Source organism: Erinaceus europaeus, chromosome 7 (assembly GCF_950295315.1).
Source record: "Erinaceus europaeus chromosome 7, mEriEur2.1, whole genome shotgun sequence".
NCBI lineage: Eukaryota > Metazoa > Chordata > Mammalia > Eulipotyphla > Erinaceidae > Erinaceus > Erinaceus europaeus.
In genome coordinates this window covers 128,897,197-128,910,831 of record NC_080168.1, presented here as the reverse complement: position 1 = coordinate 128,910,831, position 13,635 = coordinate 128,897,197, and the positions used below count along the sequence as shown (strand labels likewise).

The 13,635-nt window shown below is 46.3% G+C and overlaps 1 long non-coding RNA gene across 9 annotated transcripts in view; it reads right to left on the bottom strand.

The window, feature by feature from the left end:
* The window catches only part of LOC132539537 (uncharacterized), a 144,949-nt gene that overhangs the window by 109,592 nt on the left and 21,722 nt on the right, over nt 1–13,635 (bottom strand). The window contains exons 4-5 of one of the 9 annotated variants that reach the window (XR_009550891.1): nt 4,992–5,075; nt 3,357–3,474 (exon numbers count right to left, since the gene is read on the bottom strand). The exons of 6 other annotated variants lie outside the window; for them this stretch is intronic. This is a non-coding gene — a long non-coding RNA (uncharacterized LOC132539537). Of the gene's footprint in view, nt 1–3,356; nt 3,480–4,991; nt 5,076–13,635 lie in introns of all 9 variants that reach the window. 2 more of the 9 variants (XR_009550889.1, XR_009550886.1) reach the window with 2 other exon arrangements.

Genomic DNA, 13,635 nt, shown 5'->3' with positions numbered 1-13,635 from the left:
ATTTTGAAGTCATCCCTTAGGTCTCTGTTGTTGTTTTCAATATCTCTTCATCTCTTTTTGAGATCTCTTACTTCTTTTTTAGTTGTCTGTAATTTATCCTTGATCTTGCTAATTCTGTCTTCAGCCTCATTTATTCTATTCTCTCTCCCCTCTACTGTTTTCTGGAGTTCATCTATTTTGTTACTCTGTTCTGATACTGTTTTAGCTTGTTCAGCTAGTTAAGTTCTTAGTTCAAGCTATTTTAACTTTCAGCTCTCTAATAACCTTCAGATAATTAGTGTTTTCTTCCAGGGTCTCCTTTGTTGTTTCCACATTTCTGACAATTCTTACAAACTCTTTACTCACTCCTGGGATTATTTCCTTAACTAGTGCTTGGATGTTGACCTCATTATTTTGTGCTTCAACCTTTGGGGGGCTTTTAGCTGGACTCTTGTTCTGCTTCATTTCTCCAATGTTTCTTCTTGTTGGTTTAACCATTTTATATAGTATGTTATGAGTTCCCTCTCTCAGTACTTTTCAAATTACTGATCACTCTTGTCTGAATTGACTTGTGTCTAAGTAAAGTAATTAAAGGGTTCACAGTTGTGGAAGTTGACAGTTGTTTCAATATTATTTTAATCCCTGAGTTGGAGCTCAGTGGCTTAAAACCTCTTTTGTTCTTTTTCTTCCCTGTAAGCTATGGGAGCCTGAGGGCTTTTAAACTCTAAGTAGGCTTCTTAGCTTAATAACTGACTCCTGACCAAGAGATAAAGCATGGTGGGGCAGAGATAATCCAGTGGTTATGCAAAGAGACTTTCACAGCCCCATCGATAGGCCATCGAGGTACAGATAAGTTTCCTCGTTAGTTCTCTGTCCCCTGATGTCAGCACAGGGTCTCTCCCTTGCTGCTCCAGCTTCTGAGGGCAATAGCAATGGAGACTCATAGTTGCATCTGGTGAGTCTCAAGGGATTCTCTCCTTCTTTCAGCCGTTCCCCCGTTGGTGAAACAGACTGGAGGTGGTGCCTCAACTTGTAAACTGCTGGACTGTTACCAGTCACTTAATCTCTCCCCAGGCCTCCTCTCTGTCCACAAGCCACACGTGTTTGCACTCACTGGTGATTTGGTGGGTTCCTGAAGTCGCTCCAGTCCTGTCTTGTTTTGGTCCCAGGTGGTCTCCTTTGGTTCCTAGTTGACCTGGGAGAGGAGAGGAGAGAAACACAGCTGCTGCTGCTCCATAGCCCCGCCTCCGGAAGTTGGAGTTCTTCTCTTCCTCTTAATCTTCCTCTTCCTTCTCAATTTCTCTATCTTTATCCAAAATAAATAACTAAAGTACTTTTAGTAGTGTGTGCGCTTAACCAAGTGTGCCACCACCTGGCCTCAAGTAAAATACTTTTAAAGGGGGAGATGGTGGTGCATCTAGGTGAGTACATATATTACAATGCACAAGGACCCAGGTTCAAGACCCCAGTTCCCACCTGCAAGGGGGAAGCTTCAGAAGTGGTGAAACAGGTGTCTGCCGTCTCTCTCTCTCTCTCTCTTCCAAGATCAGGCATGTTCAGGGCAGTATGGCCATAGACTCTCTCTCTATCTCTATTCACCTATCTCCCCTTTCCCTCTCAATTCCTCTGTCTCTATCCAAAATAAATAAAATAAAAAATATTCTTAAAAAAGAATATTGAGGGATCCGGGCAGTAGTGCAGTGGGTTAATTGCATGTGGTGGCAAGCACAAGGACTGGTCTAAGGATCCCGGTTCGAGCCCCTGGCTCCCCACCTGCAGGGGAGTCGCTTCACAGGCGGTGAAGCAGGTCTGCAGGTGTCTGTCTTTCTCTCCCCCTCTCTGTCTTCACCTCCTCTCTCCATTTTTCTCTGTCCTATCCAACAATGAGAACATTAATAACAACAAGAATAATAACTACAACAATAAGAAAAAAACAAGGGCAACAAAAGGGAATAAATAAAAAAAGAATATTGAGAATTAAAATTTTCTATCTGGAAAAATCTATACCATTCTACTAAAGAGTATAAACCAAGGGTTTAGTTCAGGCACAGTCAGCAAGCAGAGTGACTTTTTAATGGCAAGTCCTCAATGCTGCTGCTTACTAACTAAGAAATACCTATTGTGCACCTATTAAGTGCCAGGCACTGTGCTGGCTGCTGAAGATACAGCAGGGAATAAAAAGACACCATATCTGTGCTTGTTGTTCTAGGACTTGATTCTCTAGGCTTGCTATAATATGATGTCAAAAACTGGATGGCTTGTGAATTGATTCTCTCACAGTCTTGGAGACTAAGTGTCTGAAATCAAGTGGCAAGGTACCCCTGAAAACTGAAATCACAAATATTTCCCTGCCTCTTCCTACATTCTGGTGTTTTGATAGCAATCTGGCTTTCCTTAGCTTGTCCTTCCAAGCTGCCTTTGTTATCACAAATCAGTCTCCTTGTATGCTTCAGTCTTTGTCTCTTCCCTCCTTATAAGGACATCAGCCTTATTGTCTTAGGAACCCACCCTGCTCCAGCATGACCTCATCTGAACTAATCATATTGACCCTGTTTCCAAATCAGCTCATGTTCTAAGTAAGGTCCTGGAGATTAGAATTTCAACCTATCTCATTCTGATTGTTTTTGTGTTTTTGGTTGGGAGGACACAATAAAACTCATAACACTGTTCTCTGGAGTGTATAGCTTAGGAAAGACCAGAGTGAATGCACAGTCAGATAAATATGAAATGCCAGTTGTGATGAGTGTCGTTAAGGTAACAAGAGAGTAAGAAATTACAGCTGTGGGCTGGTTGAGTGCACACATCACTGTGTGCAAGGACTCTAGTTCAAGCCCACCGCAGGGAAAGGCTTCTGAGCCGCAAAGCAATGTTGCAGGTATTTTATCACTTTCTCCCTCTCTATCTCCTGCCTTCCCTCACAATTGTTCTCTGTTTCTATCCAAAAATAAAATCAATCGATAATATTTTTAAAAGAAAGTAAGGAAGTGGGGAAGGAGGGAGGTAGGGAGGCAGAAATAACAAGCAGAAATGCCACGCTAAGCTTGAAAGAGGTGGCCAGGGAAAGTTTCTCTGTGAAAGAGTCACTTTAGCTGGGACCTGGAGGATTTTCAGGCCTAGAAGCCAGTTAGGGAGCCCAGACTCAGGAGAAATGTGAGCAGCTGCACCTACAAGACCACATCCACACAGAGCAGACCGGAACACCGCACGTTAATAACGGAAGTGACCCCAAACAGTTGTGTGTGAGTAGGAAAACCAGTTGTTCCCCGAGTGTTTGAAAGAAGGAAGGCCTCTCTTATCATCAGACTCTCCTATGGTTTGAGTGGTGGCTTTGTTTAATCTTTCCAAGGACCCTACTGAGTGAGCCAAATTTCATTTACCGTCTTCTCCCTCTGGGATCTGGCAGAGGTCACTGGGTGTTGCGTTGGACCAGCCAAATGTGAGAGTTAACTTCCAGTTTGAAATATCTTAGATGAACATGCTGCATTTACAAGGCTTCTGGACTTGCAGAAAAAAAGAAAAGAAAAAAAAAAGCTGATTCTAGTGTACAATTACAGTTTGCTGCTGCCATTGTGTGAGTTTTCAACATGACCCTTTTTAAGGAGAAAAACCTCTGAAAGTGTGCTTTTATACTTTCCACTCCCCTAGGCCCCCAATAAAAAAATAAAAGAAAAGTCTCCAGAACTCAGCTATTCTAAATGGAGTTAAGACTTCCTGAGGTAGTTGACAAAGAATTGAGTGTTAGCTCCTTGGCCAGGTTCGGGTTACCTCAAACAGCAACCGGGCCGCAGTATATATTTTCAAGAGCAGCATGGGGAGAAGGGGTGGGCTCACTGGCCCCCTGAAAAGGCAGTGCTGTGGCTGGGTGTGGTGGGAAGTCACCCTCCCTCCTCAAGGACAGTGTCCCACACCAAGCCGGATAACGGCATAGCACAGCTCAACCTCCCCATCGCACCTACTGGCCTCCGTTTCCCATCTCATGAAAGGTCAGAGAGACCCAGCCCAACAGAGGTGACTGCACAGCATCCTAGGAAGCGGAAGTTCTCACAAAGGGAGTGAGCAGAAGGATGTGTCACCCCGCATGGCCCCCAGAAGCAGTCTGCGCACAGGGCCTGGGATGCTTCCGGGCCGGCGTCCAGGCCTGCTGCTGAGGCCAGGTGCTGTTCAGTTGGCCTCCCACCCCACCCCACCCCACCCCCCACCACATTTTCCAGGAAGGGGTGGGTAGGGATTGGGTGGCGGGTGGGGACACTGTCAGCAACGGATGCTGGTGTTTTTGAGGGAGAGCCAGCACTCTGTGTGTTTTGGGAGACCGGACAGGGTGCCTCTGTAGAGGCACACGTGACTGGAGGCCACCCCACATGCGCATCAGTGGCAGTTTTGTTTGAATGCTGCTCCTGGGGAGCAAACAAGCCTGGGGCACGAGGCTCCAGCCATTTTCTTCTCCTTTCTGCGTCTTCGAGCAGATGAAGCGAAGGGGGTTGGCAAAGGGCAAGAGCGCTGAGGCTGAGCTGCCCGTCAATCGGTCATTTCCAGGGACTGGAAACGGAGAGTTGTTGCTTTGTTGTTTGTTTGATTTTTTGCCTCCAGGGTTATTACTGGGCCTCAATGCCTGCACTATGAATCCACTGCTCCTAGAGGCCATTTTTCCCCTGTTGTTTGTTTGTCTTTGTTGTTATTTCTATCATTATTGTTGGATAGGACCAAGAGAAATGGAGAGAGATGGGGAAGACAGAGAGGGGGAGAGAAAGACAGACACCTGCAGACCTGCTTCACCGCCTGTGAAGCGACTCCCCTGCAGGTGGGGAGCCGGGGGCTTGAACCGGGATCCTTACATCGGTCCTTGCACTTCGCACCATTAGAGTTGTCTTTCTATGGTCCAGGACCCTATGTGTCTGGGTCTTAGCAGACACTAGAAACGGTGGTCCAGTTTACAGTCGGGAGACTCTGTGTTGAGTTCTGGTTTTCCAAGTCCATCTGTGGCCTAGGAGGTGACTCGGGAACAGGATGCCTACCTTGCTATGCATGAGATCCCAGGCTCACACCTCAGAACCACTGGAGAAGGCTCTCTGGAGCAGTGCTTTGGTGTCTCTCTCCCTCTAAGAATATAAAATAAGAACTGAACAGCAAGTTGATTCTGACTGGGTGGAGGTACACTTGGTTGAACACATATTGTAATGCTCAAGGACCCAGGTTCAAGCCCCTATCCCCCTCCTGCAAGATGAAAGCTTCGGGAGTCGGGCGGTAGCGCAGCGGGTTAAGCACACGTGGCACTGAGCACAAGGACCGGTGTAAGGATCCTGGTTCAAGCCTCCGGCTCTTCACCTGCAGGGGAGTCGCTTCACAGGCGGTGAAGCAGGTCTGCAGGTGTCTGTCTCTCTCTCCCCCTCTCTGTCTTCCCCTCCTCTCTCCATTTCTCTCTGTCCTATCCAACAATGACGGCAACAGTAATAACTACAACAATAAAACAAGGGCAACAAAAGGAAATAAATAATAAATACTTTTTAAAAAAGACAAAAAGATAAAGCTTCGTGAGTGGTGTAGCAGGGCCGCAGGCGTCTCTCCTTCTGTGTCTTTCCCTTCCTCTCAATTTCTGGCTGTCTCTATCCAATAAATAAATAAAGATTAAAGGTTAAAACAGTAGTGTGCATTGGTGCTGCCCTTTACTAAGGGAAGAAAGAAAGGAAGGAAGGAAGAAAGAAAGGAAGAGACAGTTGATTCTGTGGTACCACATTAAGTGTGAAGCCATGGGTTCAATCCTCAGCACTGCATAGAAAAAAAAAAAAATCCTTTCCATAGTTGCCAGACTAGCTTGGCGGGTGGGAGACAGACCAGGGACTCATGGCTGGTACGCAGTATCTCTTTATTCATGTGGAACACCACACACTCTAAACCAAGCTAAACTAAACTAAACTCTCCTATATATAATCACAATCCTGTCCTTATATATACTGGCCAAGTAGGGCAGAAACAGGATGTGATGTAGAGAGGGTGGAGTGAAAAGTGACTGGTGCAAATCAGGGTGTACTAGGAGAGGGGGCGGAGAAAAAAGACGTCATGAACCAGTGGGGATTAAACCAATGCCCTGCAGGCAGGGCGGTGCTTAGTTAACAGTGGTTATGTAAATAGAATACAGGGTTAAGCAGGGGGGATTAAACCAATGAAACAGAAGGGGTTTTAGAAGCTGAATTAGAAGCAGACCAACACATGGTAGTTAGATTTTTTTTCCTCACATAGCAGTTGTTGCCTTAAGAACAGCCCAAGATACAAAAGCAGAAGAATGTGAAAAATTCAGAGTGGCGTGGCCAACTTCTAGCAGCTCTCTGGGAAGTCTGGGTCCTGCCAGCACACAGTTCTCCTTAGGGAGCTGGATGGCTGGGAGTGGACTGAGCTCAGCCTGGTTGCCTTTGGGAGATCCCAGGCTGCAAGTGCAGTGGACTACCTCCCAGCAGGGACAGATCCTGGGACCTCTGCTGCCAACAGCAGGGCACTGACCACAAAAATCAGACGAGAGGCTGTGTGTTGTGGATTTGAGGGGCTATAGGAAGCTGCATAATCACTTCCTGAGGGTGTTTACAGGGAGAAGGTGAGGCATAAAAAAGACTATTTGTTCCCTTTTTAAAATTTATTTTATTTTAATTTTTTATTGCCATCAGTGGCTCAGTGTCAGCACTACAAATCCATAGCTCCTGGCAGCCTTTTTTTCCCTATTTTGTTTTTACTTGACAGGACAGAGAGGAGAGAGAATAGAATAAATGAGGCTGAAGATGGAATTAGCAAGATTGAGGATGATTTAGAGACAACTAAAAAGGAAGTAAGAGATCTCAAAAAGAGATGAAGAGATATTGAAAACAACAACAGAGACCTATGGGATGACTTCAAAATAAATAATATACACATTATTGGCTTACCAAAGGAAGAAAGGGAGGGAGGGGAAGAAAGCATTCTTCAGGACATAATAGCTGAGAACTAGACAACATCAAAGACATAAAGGTTGACAAACCCAGAGGGTCCCAAACAGAATTAACCCAGACTTAAAGACACCAAGACACATCCTACTTAGAATGGAAAGGAAAAAGGATAAAGAAAGGATCCTGAAGGCTGCAAGAGAAGAACAGAGTCACCTACAGAGGAAAACCCATAAGATTAGCACCAGACTTCTCCACACAAACACTACAGGCCAGAAGAGAATGGCAAGATATCTATTGAGTGCTTAAAGAGAAAGGCTTTCAACCAAGACTACTGTACCTTGCTAGACTGTCACTCAGACTAGATGGAGGCATCAAAACCTTCTCAGACAAGCAACAGTTGAAAGAATCAACTATCACCAAGACTGCCCTGAAAGAAGTTCTGAAAGGTCTCCTATAAATAGTCAGACCACCTAAATATGCTATATATCAGAACACTAAAAATCTATAAGAATGGCATTAAAATATCTTCAATCTTTGATATCAATAAATGTCAATGGCCTGAATTCTCCTATTAAAAGGCACAGAGTAGGAAGATAGATCAGAAAACACAACCCAACTATATATAAAATAATTCAGCAGAGTAGCTAGATACAAAATCAACACACATAAATCTGTGGTGTTTCTGTATACAAACAAGGAATAGAGGAAAGGGAAAGAAAAGATTCAATCCCATTTACAATTGAACCCCAAAAGATAAAATACCTAGGGATGACTTTCATGGAGGAGGTGAAGGACCTTTACAATGAAAACTATATGACACTGCGAAAAGAAAGAGAGAAGGGAAAACAGAAGTGGGAGAATATTCCTTGTTCCTGGATTGAAAGAATAAACTATTAAAATGGCCATAAACTATTAATCATCCAAATGGCCATTTTACCAAAGACAATCTACAGTTTCAATGCAATCCCTATCAAAATTCCAATGGAATATTTAAGCAAATTGAACAACCTGTCCAAAAATTTGTGTGGAATCACAAAAGGCCACGAATTATGAAAGCACTTCTGAAACAAAAAGAAAAATACGGAGGTGTCACGCTCCCCAACTTCAGTTTACATTACAAAGAAATACTAATCAAAACATCATGGTTCTGGAATAAAAATAGACACTTGAATCAGTGGAGTAGAGTGGAAAGCCCAGAAATGAGCCCACACGTATTCAAGCACCTAATAAATGACAAAGGGGACAAAACCATTCAGTGGGGTAAAGACGGCCTCTTCAACAGGTGGTGCAGGGAAATTGGACAGTCACAAGGAGAAGAGTGAAACTAGACCACCACCTGAAACCATACACCTAGGTCAAATCAAAATGGATTAAAGATAAAGATATTAGACCAGAAATTCTAAAATTTATAGAAGGAAATGTCGGTGAAACTTTGCAGGACTTTCATATCAAAGACATATTTGGGGGGTTGGGCAGTAGCACAGCAGGTTGAGTGCACATGGTGCAAAGCGCAAGGTCTGGAGTAAGGATCCCAGTTCGAGCCCCCGGCTCCCCACCTGCAGGGGAGTCGCTTCACAGGCGGTGAAGCAGGTCTGCAGGTGTCTGTCTTTCTCTCCCTCTCTCTGTCTCCCTCTTTCTCTCCATTCTCTCTGTCCTGTCCCACAATGAAGACATCAATGGTAAAGGCAGTGATGCCGTGGTAGCGATGGGAAGAACAAGGGCAACAAAAAAAGGGGAAAAGGGTGGCTTCCAGGAGCAGTGGCTCCGAGTGCAGGCACCGAGCCCCAGCAATAACCCTAGAGGGAAAAAAAAGATGTATTTGGAGATTCAACCCCCTGGGCAGGGGAAATGAAGGCAAGAGTAAATAAATGGGATGACGTGAAACTAAAGAGCTTCTGCTCATCTAAAGCAAACTACACAAGCAAAGCACAGCACTTGCCTGCATGAGACGAGGCTTCAATCCCCTGCACTGCATATATTGGAGGGTACTCTAAGCTCCCTCCCCCACCCCACCATGTAAGTAATTTTTTCCCCACTAGGATCATCACCGGACTCAGTGCCTGTACTAAGAATGTTTGTCTCTTTCTTATTTTTGTTGTTAATGAAGGGGTTAACCAGGCAATCAGGATAACCAGGAAACCAGTAAATGGGCGAAGATATTTGCACACCTCACATCAGACAAGGGACTCATATGAAACATCTATACAGAATTGATACAGAATTACAAAAGAAGCAAAAGTAAGCCAATGAAAACGTGGGCCAAAGAACTAAACAGTTTTCTAAAGAAGAGACACACATGGCCCACAGACACGTGAAGAAACGCTCCACTTCACTTGTCACTAGAGAAATGCAAATTCAAACCACACTGAGACTCCATCTCACACCTGAGAGAATGGCTTCCATCAACACACCAGAAAATGGCGGGTGCTGGAGAGCTTGTGGAGAAAGGGGCTCCGCCCCACTGCTGGTGGGAATGCACATCGAGGCAGCCTCTCTGGAAGACTGTATGGAGGGTCCTTAAACAAAAATGCAATTATCTTAAGATCCAGCAGTCCCCACTCTTAGACATTTATCCAGTGGACACTCAAACACTAATTAGAAGGGACAATCCAGCCCTGTGTTCGAGGCTGCGTTGTTTACGACAGCCAGCGAGTGAAGCAGCCTAGATGCCCTCATCAGATAGAAGTTATGGGGTGTATAGACTCCATGGATTACGATCTGCAGTCAAAAAAAGATGATATTGTGTCCTTTGGGACAAAATGGACAGAACTGGAGGTGATGATGCTTAGCGAAATAAGTAAAGAAAGACAACTATCAGATGGTTTCATTCATATGTGGAATCCAGAGATCTAATTTCTATGAACTTACCAAAAGGAAAAAAAAATCAGAAGCAAGCAAACTGTAAGGCTTGTGAGAACTATGATAGTTATCTTTGGGAGGTGGGAGGATGGGGGGATACAAAACTTTGGTGGTGGGAGTCGGGCGGTGGCGCAGCGGGTTAAGCACAGGTGGCGCAAAGCGCAAGGACCGGTGTCAGGATCCCGGTTCGAGCCCCCGGCTCCCCACCTGCAGGGGAGTCGCTTCACAGGCGGTGAGGCAGGTCTGCAGGTGTCTGTCTTTCTCCCTCTCTGTCTTCCCCATCTCCATTTTTCTCTGTCCTATTCAACAACAATAATAGTAACTACAACAATAAAAAAACAAGGGCAACAAAAGGGAATAAATAAATAAATACTTAAAAAAAAAAACTTTGGTGGTGGGTGTGGTGTGGAATTGTATGTTGTATTGTATAACGCAATCTTATCACATACTATTAGTAACAAACAAAAAAGTCATGGGGCCAGGAGGTGGCAACCTGGTTAAATGTACGTATTATAGTGACAAGGACCCAGGTTCAAGCCCCTAGTCCCCACCTGCAGTGGTGAAGCAGGGCTGCAGATATCTTTCTGTCTCTTTCCCTCTCTACCTCCTCCTTCCCCTCTCAAATTTCTCTCTGTCTCTATCCAATAATAATAAAGTAAATAAATTTTAAAAGGTACTTTAAATTTCTTTTTTCTTTCTTTCCCTCCAGGGTTATTGCTGGGGCTTAGTGCCTACAGCACAAATCCACTGCTCCTGGCAGCCTTTTTTTTATTATTATTTGTTATTGTTGTTGTTGGATAGGACAGAGAGAAATGGAGAGAGGAGGGGAAGACAGACAGGAAGAAAGATAGACACCTGCAGGCCTGCTTCACCGCCTGTGAAGCGACTCCCCTGGAGGTGGGGAGCCAGGGGCTCAAACTGGGATCCTTACGCCGGTCCTTGTGGTTTGCACCACGTGCACTTAACCTGCTGCGCCACCGCCTAGGCCCTAAAGATTTTTCTTCTTTTTTATAATTTTTATTTATTATTACTGGATAGACAGAGATAAATTGAGAGGGGCAATGGAGACAGAGAGGGAGAGACAGAGAGACACCTGCAACCCTGCTTGCACTCTTGAAGCTTTCCTTCCTCCTGCAGGCGGGAAGCAGGGTCTTGAACCGGAATCCTTGAGCACTATAATGTGTGTGCTTAACCAGGTACACCACCACCTGTTCCCCACCCCACCTGCCTTTTGTTTTTCTTTTTAGCCAGAGGGGTGAAGCGCTGGTTTCTAGTGAGACTGGGGTTTGAACTTGAAACTCTACTGCCTCAGGCTTGAAAGTCCTTGTGCAGAGCCCCTACAGTAGGTCAGCACTGCATAAATATTAAAAAAAAAAAAAATACAGGACCCACTAAAATCCTAGGTGTATTTCCTGGGACACTGCAGGAAGAGTAAGGAGACTAACTGACCACTCTGCCAAATGCTGGAGGTGAGTTCAAATGGAAGAGGCAGCGGCTGGCAGGTAGTCAATGGAAATTCACCTTCACGCTGGCCCCTGACCAGTGAATGCACAGATGGTGAACAGAGGAAGCCTGAGAGAGAGAGAGAGAGAGAGAGAGAGAGAGAGAGAGATGCAACTGGGACCCCCACAGGAGAGAGGGGCCAAGGGGCACCTTCAAATCAGAGATGCCCTCCTGCAGTGACGCAGGTCCTGAGTTAGAGAACACCAACGGGGGCGGGGCACCGCTAACATGCAAATGCCATCTGCCAGGGGCCAGCATGAAGGTGAATTTCCATTGACTACCTGCCAGCCGCTGCCTCTTCCATTGGAACTCACCTCCAGCATTTGGCAGAGTGGCCAGTTAGTCTCCTAACTCTTCCTGCAGTGTCCCAGGGAAGGAATAGCACAACCCACAACCCCCCCGTTATCCTGCATTAGAAGCTCTGTGATTGTTCATTGTGGGCCAAGGGAAAGACTCCCATTTGCACTTGACTGTCTTTTTTTTTTTTTTTTTTTTTTAATAGAACCAGAAAGCTGGATTAGGACAGAGAGTAGCTCCGAAACATGAATATATAGTTAACTGTTCATCACATTGATCTGATCTATTCCTATTCAGCACAGAGCCTGTGTGACCTCTGAGTCCCTGTCAGCCTGAGCTCACAGTCCATGGTCACAGCTGGAACATTCTAGGTTGCTCTCATGTCAGGACCCGTCTTCCTCGAGGGGCAGAGCAGGCTGACCAGCCTCCCTTCAGAGAGTGGGGAGTCTCCACCATGGCTGCTCTGCAGTGAGGGCAGGTCCCATAAACCTAATGTGGATTTGGATACAACAATGACACTTAATGCTTTAACAACTGGGAGAAAGTCTTCGCTCATCAGATAAAGGAAGGATTACAAAACCTGGATAAGGACAAGAGACTGGATCACCTAATGATGGCCTTTTTGGTCAATACCAGACCACCCCATCACTTGAGCTCAAATCCTTGAATCCGCACATCGACACATTGGGCCTAGACCTCTAACAGACCCCTCTCTCCACCATCACTGGTCACCTCCATCAGAAACAGCATCACAAGCCCTCCTGGGGCCTCTCCAGGACCTGCCCTCACTGCAGAGCAAAGGAGAGCAAAGGAGAGGAAAAGAGAGGAGGGGAGGGGAGGGGAGGGGGAGGGGAGGGGTGGGGTGGGGAGGGGAGGGGGGAGGAGAGGGGGAGGGGAGGGGAGGGGAGGGGAGACTGGGGAGAGGAGAGGAGAGGAGAGGAGGGGAGGGGAGGGGAGGGGAGGGGAGGGGAGGGGAGGGGAGGGGAGGGGAGGGGAGGGGAGGGGAGGGGAGGGGAGGGGAGAGGAGAGGAGAGGAGAGGAGAGGAGAGGAGAGGAGAGGAGAGGAGAGGAGAGGAGAGGAGAGGAGAGGAGAGGAGAGGAAGAAATATCCAGGCATTTATTTGTTTGTTTAAACAACCTGACAACCCATGCTGTGCTCACTCAGGCCAGTCTGGACTTTCTGGCTACTACATCCTATCTGTCACCACAAGGTGGCAACCAGGGTATGTATACGTCACACACAAACCCCACAACACCGTTTGGACAAATAATCTCGTGTGTGTGTGTGTGTGTGTGTGTGTGTGTGTGTGTGTGTGTGTGTGTGTGTGTGTGTATGTGTGAGTGTGTGTGTGTGTTGTTGTTGTCAGAGAGGAAAACCGTAGCAAGAAGCACTGCATATCACAGCTTAAGCTAAGCTGCTGAGAGCAAAAACGAGTGACATCTGACGGTTCAAACAAGAGCCAAGTCCCCTGCTCTCTCAGCAGCCCGGAGGCGAGTGGCGCTTCCTCTTCTGCTTCTGAGCTATTTCCTAGAGCCACGCCACTGCTTCAAGCTGGAGCATCCAGACCACCTCCCGCTCCACAGACGGGACATGAAAGTGGAAAACAAGCGAGTGAACTCTTTCTTTAAAAACACGATCTGGTGGGCGCCGGGCGGTAGTGCAGCAGTGGGTTAAGTGCCCATGGTGTGAAGCACAAGGACGTGTAAGGATCCCGGTTCTTTCTCCCCTCTTTCCTTCTTTCTTACTTCCTTCCTTCCTTTCTGTTCCGTTTGAAAGGATAGATGGAAAGAAGGAAGAGTTAGGAGGACTGCAGGGGGCTGGGCGGTAGCGCAGTGGGTTAAGCGCACATGGCGCAAAAAGCACAACGACAAGCGTTAAGGATCCCGGTTCAAGCCCCGGCTCCCCACCTGCAGGGGAGTCGCTTCACAGGCGGTGAAGCAGGTCTGCAGGTGTCTGTCTTTCTCTCCCCTCAGTCTTCCTTCCTCTCTCCATTTTTCTCTGTGCTACCTAACAACAACAGCAGCAATGGCAACAATAACAGTAACAACAATGGTAACAAAGGCAACAAAATGGGAAAAATAGCCTCCA